This window comes from Physeter macrocephalus, unplaced genomic scaffold (genome assembly GCF_002837175.3).
Source record: "Physeter macrocephalus isolate SW-GA unplaced genomic scaffold, ASM283717v5 random_641, whole genome shotgun sequence".
In the NCBI taxonomy this organism is placed as follows: domain Eukaryota; kingdom Metazoa; phylum Chordata; class Mammalia; order Artiodactyla; family Physeteridae; genus Physeter; species Physeter macrocephalus.
Window position 1 is genome coordinate 30183 of NW_021145911.1, and position 6145 is coordinate 36327.

Genomic DNA, 6145 nt, shown 5'->3' on the forward strand with positions numbered 1-6145 from the left:
TGTTACCAAACAGTATCCAAAGTGTTTATTCCACTCACCTAGTTTTGTAAACCCACAGCCAGGGAAACGTCTGGAAGAACGTATACCAAAATGTTAACAGGAATAAGATTAGTGATGATTTTTATTTCCTTCGTCATATGTTTTCATAGTTTCTTAATTTTTACTAGCATTTCTCACTTTTTCAAATCACAAAGTCACTTCCACTTCACAAAACAAACAAACAAACAAAACCAAGGCCAAGCTCAGTAGCTGATTTTCCTCTATCGGTGCTGTAACGTTAGAAGGCCTACACAACCAAGGATGAAAGGCCAGGAAGAGACGAGCACTGGCTCAGGAAGGGAGGGAGATGCACCTGAGCCCCCCGGGGAGGGTCTCCCCCATCACAGGTCCTGATCAGCCTCCAGACCAGGCGCGGTAAACTGAAACTAGACCCAACACAGCAAACACAAGACCGCGGGCTCCAACGGGGAGCTGCGCGAGCAGAAGGGTTGTCAGCCCCCCTTCACGTTCCTTCTGTGTCTGGCACAAACCGTTCTCTGGCTTATCACAGGGCAGTGTGACAAAAATATATTCAACAGCAATTAAACACCACATCTAAGAGCCAAGTGTTTTCGGTTAATAAAGAGCCCTGCTTAAAATAAGAGCAATACTTGTCCATTTCTAAGTGGCTGAAATCGAAGCCTTCATCCTCATTTCTCATGAAGGATTAGCAGTATTTTTTTTAAAAAAACAACAAAAAAAACATCAGCTGGCCAAAGGCACGGCCGCAGGTTTGTCGCACCCGAGAGACGGTGAGCTCTGGAATCCAAGAGGTCTGGGTCTGGACCCCAGCTCTGCCACTGAATAACACGCGGCCCTGGGCAAGTTCATCATCCTGACTGCCTCTTCCTCACCTTACATCACCCTGGCTCGAAGGACGGGTCAGGACACGGAGACACGGCGGCGAAGACCACAGGCCCCCATCAGCCTTGTTTCCTTTTCTTGACCCTCCCCACAACCTCTAACCAGAATCGTTCGAGATTGATCTGGCTCCGGCAAATGGTTTAAGCAACAGAGTAAAGTCTACCAGCAGATGCCACGCGAGTCACATCTGTTCTTGACGCTCGGGGGTTGGCAGCCCTGCCCGGGGTCGAGAAGTAGGAGATGGGATGCCCTGAACCCTCTCTGCTCCACAATCCCAAGTTACTTTCAAGCGAAGCTGTGTTCAGTGGTCTTAACCACGTGACAGCCACCGCAACGGAGTCGCCGACTTGGCTTCAAGCATGTTGAAGCTCCGTCTTCTCCGAGGACAGATCCCGATGGAGCCCCACCACTCCCCCTCCCCCGCCCCGGGGCTGGACACAAGGCCTGGTGACCAGCCAGGAACCTAGGGTCTGGCAGGGCAGAGCCAAGCCTGCCGCTCACCAGCCTGGGGGCTCGGGCCAGGGACTTGGACGTCCCGAGGAGAAGCCGGGATGACCCCACCGACGGCCTCACAGGACTGTCCTCAGCATCAGAAGTGACCGTGATCCTGAGACTCCCCAGCAGGGCCGGCCTCGGAGGCGACACATCCTGAGCGCTTCCTTCCTCCCCCGCGAGCTGCGCTGACCATGGCCCTGGCCAGAGCTCGGAGACGAGGGTGGAGGCTCCCGGGGAGCTCAGGCTCGTCACGTTTCAGCCCCTTTTTGAGTAAAAGGGAGATACTACTACCTGCCTTCTATTCACCTTTTCAAGGATGTTGTCAGGATTAACTGAATGGGGCACATTAAGCTCCTGTTTCCTCAGAGCGAGACAGCAGGTGAGTAAAGGATATTACTCCATCAACGGCCGGCTTTAACGTCACCCCCCACAACTGGCACGACAGGAATGTACCATCTCACTCCCGTCCTGACTGCAAGGATGCTAATTCAATTAAGCCAGAAATCTCATTCTGAGAAGCATCTCTTGTTCCAGTGACAATATGAAACCATCCCAGACCCACGGCCTGGATAATACTAGGTATAATTTATAGTTTACTTTTGCCAAGGATCCCGAGTATCCTAAGGGCCACACGTAAGGGGATGCGGGCATCGTGGGTGTCTTCCCTTCAGTTCTCCTGTCCTTGTTGTTCTAGAAAATTCATCGTGATTACACAGAAAGAGAGGCAAGGACCTATTTTTCTATCAAAAGGCATAATCCAAAGGAGAAAATACACCTTAAAATTGTCTTCTTAAAACGTACAGAGACCTAAAAAGTTTCACCAACCTTCCGATATTTAAAACAAGAGACCATAAAAGTTCTTCAACAAATAAAATTAAAGGCACCATAATTTTAGAATTCTCCAAGAGAGAACAGGAAAAAGAGAGATATAAAAGGGTCCCATATAAGACGCCCCGATCTTGAGAACTTTAAGCTGTAAATACAATAGATTATTAAAGCCTGTTCACATACGTTCAGACAGCTAGTATACATTATTTTTTTAAATAATAATATATAATAATAATATATTTCAACCACACAGAAAAGCATAAATTCCTACGTACCTATACCCAGCATCATCAAATTTCAACATTCTGGCATATCTGCTGCTTTTAAAGGGATAAGATATTATAGTTGGCACTCCCATTATATCCAGTCCCATTTTCTCCCTTCCTTCCCCCTCAAATAATCACATCTCCAGAATCTGGCATTTATCTTTCTTTCTATCTTTCTCCCCAAAAATCTTTCTGTGTTCACTAGCTCTTCATGGGGGCATGAACAACACGAGGTATGGCTTCACATATTTAACTCCATATGAACAGGATTACGGCTGTGTGTGCCCTCCGGCTGGCCCCTTCCGCCCTCTGCTGTGCCTGTGAGGTCCACCAGCACGTGAAGCCTGCCTTCTACAACTCCCCTGGGCAACACCACTCTCCCCCAACGACCTCCACCTTCTCCCCAGGCGTTCACTCCTGGTCTTGTACACGTCTCCCGGGACACCTGCCCGAGAGCACCTCTAAGAGCACATTTCTCCTCGGAGGGAGGCTGCTCCCCTGTGCCTGTGCACCTTCAAAATCCCTCTCCGAAGTGGCTGTTCTGGCTCACAAGCCCACCGACAGGACACAGAGATCACATTGCGAACCCTCCAGAGCTTCAGACTTAAAATCTTGCCCCTCTGATGGGTGTTTTGTTTTGTTTTGTTTTGTTTAAAGGCTTTTAGTTTTAAAAGCCATCATGTAACTGAAACCATCCCCTCTTAGTCCTCATGACGGGACCAGATTAAGTGGAGCTGAGGCCTATGTTCTGCTGATGAAACTGCAGGAGGATTAGCTTCACAATCTCCCCCACCCTGGGGGCTACGATCACAGACTAAAATCAACCTTCTCTTTCCGAGCAGAAAACGTCAGAGAGAACATGGGCGTCCACCCACTCGGAGTCACTCCCACACCCCGGGGACCCGCTCGGCCCCTCCGTGGCAGACAGGTGAGTCCAGCTATGTAAATATTTATTAAAACTGATATGAGAGCCAGGATGGGAGGTGAGTTTGGGGGAGGATGGATACATGTATATGTATGGCCGAGTCCCTTTGCTGTGCACCTGAAACTAACGTTGTTAATCGGCTACACTCCAATATAAAATAAAAAGTTAAAAAAAAAAAACTGGTATGAGCATGGCACAAGGCAAGGGTTTTTAAATGATTATTTACAGACTTCATAAGCATCTATCCTAAAATTACTAGTTACCAACTTAAAAAAGCAAAACTCTATACCACCCTCACAGCTTTATCTGAACAACTTGAAAAGGGGAAAAATGAAAACTCCACCACAAAGAGAAACATCCTGTTAAACCAGCTCTGCCACTTAAGGTTAAGGAATTTACCGTCCCACACTCTCAATGAGATAGCTACGATGTTTCCCTTTAAGTTCATATTTTCGAGATTTCTTCAAGGTATCATTGGACAAGGTCCCCTAGATCCTCTCGTCCATTAATTTCTAGACAAGAGTTTTACGAAGGGCAGTGAAGGAGGAGCTCTGACTTCCTCTCTGCTCCCTGGGACACCCCGCTGCGGGCCGGGAGGCGAGTGGACAACACGGTCCCGGCTGTAAAACAAGACATCGGGACCAAGCAGCTGCTCTGGCCGGCCAACGTGACCTCGTCCGGGCTCCAGGTGGTGGTGGCTCCTGGCTCCGGGAGGTGGGGGGCGTGAGGCTGGTGGGTGCACGTGGCGGGTGGACAGTGCACTGCAGCCCATGAAGCGGCGTCCCGAAAGAGGAGTGGGAAGTGAGGCTCTGGGGGGAGCAGGACCAGAGCGGGTGTCAGCAACAGTGTTTGGGTTCGGCAGAGGCGGCCGGCGGGGAGGCACTGGAAAGCCAGGCCCTTCCTCTACCCTCTCTCCAGCCCACTCACTCGTCCACCTTCTCCATGGCGAGGACACAAGGCTTCCTGTAACCACGTCACCACCATCTCCTGGGAGCCTCCTGACCTCGGCTGACCTTGCGCCCTCCCGCCTCCACTGCACCCCTAACTGCAGGCTCCCCGCACCAGCACTCAGCTCTCGGCCCCTCTTCCCTTTCATCCTATCCCTTGGGAAACTCACTCACTTCCACGGCGTCAACGAAGGCTCAGGTGGAGGGAGGACCTGCGGCCAGTTCTGGCTCCGCTCAACCTCGTGTGTTTGATCCACGGGTTTATTAAGCACCTACTGTGTCCCAGGCACTGGGAATCGGGCAGAGACAGGACAGACCCACCCTTGTCTCTCAAGCAGTTCTCTTTACTCAGGATGTCTGAAAGGCGGTGTGTCCTCCCCACACACCTCCCGCCGTCTGGGTCTCTGACCGAAATCCTTCGTGCCCAAGTGCACTCTGGGTTCATCCTCTCTCCCCGCCTCCAAACAAGTCACCACGACCTGGGTGGGGTTCCTCTGACTCCTTCTCGCCCCTGCCACCGTCACAGGCCCTCTGCCTGTTCATCTCCGAAGCCGGGAGGCTCCCTGACGCGTCCCTGCAGCCGAACCACCTCCCGGGTCAGGCCTAAAGCACTGTTCCCGGCACTCAAGGCCCTTTACTCTCCAGCTCCCACTAACGTTAGCTTCGCCCCCTCCCCAGTGCCCTTTCAGATCAGCCCAGCATCCTCGCCTGCACAGGGACCTTTCTCCCGTCGATGCCTAAAGCACTTGTTATCTGTCTGCTCTGAGATCACTGCTGCTCACGGTGTTTCCTGCACAGTTAGCTCAGACCAAGTTCTCCATGGTGAGCTCTTCCCGTAAAGAACCGGCGCCCCGGGCAGTGAGGGGCCTCCTGAGGGCGGCCCAGCCTGCGGTTGTTGAGGGTCACGGTGCTGTGTGTCCGGTCGGCGGTCCACACGTCAGGAGTGCAGGCAGCTCGCACGTCCCCAGTGCAAGACAGACTGAGGGGCGGGGGTGCGCCTCCCAACACCCTGACACTGCCTGCAACTGGGAGAGCCTCAGGGACCGGAGGGGGCAAGGTCAAGACCCTCTGCTGGCCAGAGCAGGTGCTGGGCCACAACAAGGCCAGGGCTTGGCGGCCCGCGGGAAGACCTCAGAAGCCGGCTCTGCAGAGGGGGATGGGAACGGATGAGACCGGTCCCAATAGACTGAAGGGAGGGTGGGCCACCCAGGGACCAAGTCGGGAAGGACTGGACTTCTGACACCTGGACATCGAGGTGACAGTTAAAGCTACGAGTGAGTGATTCTACAAAGAAGTCGGCTTAAAACGAGAGCAAATTATCTGAAGTCTGAGCTTCTGGGGACACCCAGAGATGAAGGTCCAGAGGGAAAAAAAACCAGCAGGTGAGGTGTTGATCAGCTGACACACTCACTGGCTCCTGTGAGGCGCCCCCCAGCCCAGGTGTCAGGGGAGGACGCACAGAGAATTTCGCTAGTGTCCTACATGCCCGTCCTCAGCACCCTCCCTCCCCCTTTCTCCCCTGCAGTAGAGCCTCAGGTCTGTGACAGCCATGGACTCGACACTCTGGGTGTGACCTCATCCTGGTGGCTGCCGGCACCCCAGGACAAGGAGGGCTTCTGTGAGGCTCTGGCTGTGAGACTCGCCACTTGGAGGCCAGACTTAATAAATAATCTGCCGTTAAAACTGAGCATCGGGCTTCCCTGGTGGCGCAGTGGTTGAGGGTCCGCCTGCCGATGCAGGGGACACGGGTTCGTGCCCCGGTCCGGGAAGATCCCACATGC

General features: G+C 52.8%; 1 long non-coding RNA gene across 1 annotated transcript; it reads left to right on the forward strand.

The window, feature by feature from the left end:
• Window positions 1-1413: 1413 nt before the first annotated feature.
• Window positions 1414-5847, forward strand: LOC114485145 (uncharacterized). The gene is made up of 3 exons (XR_003678622.2): window positions 1414-1777; window positions 3335-3420; window positions 5043-5847. It is a non-coding gene; the product is annotated as an uncharacterized lncRNA (long non-coding RNA).
• Window positions 5848-6145: the final 298 nt, after the last annotated feature.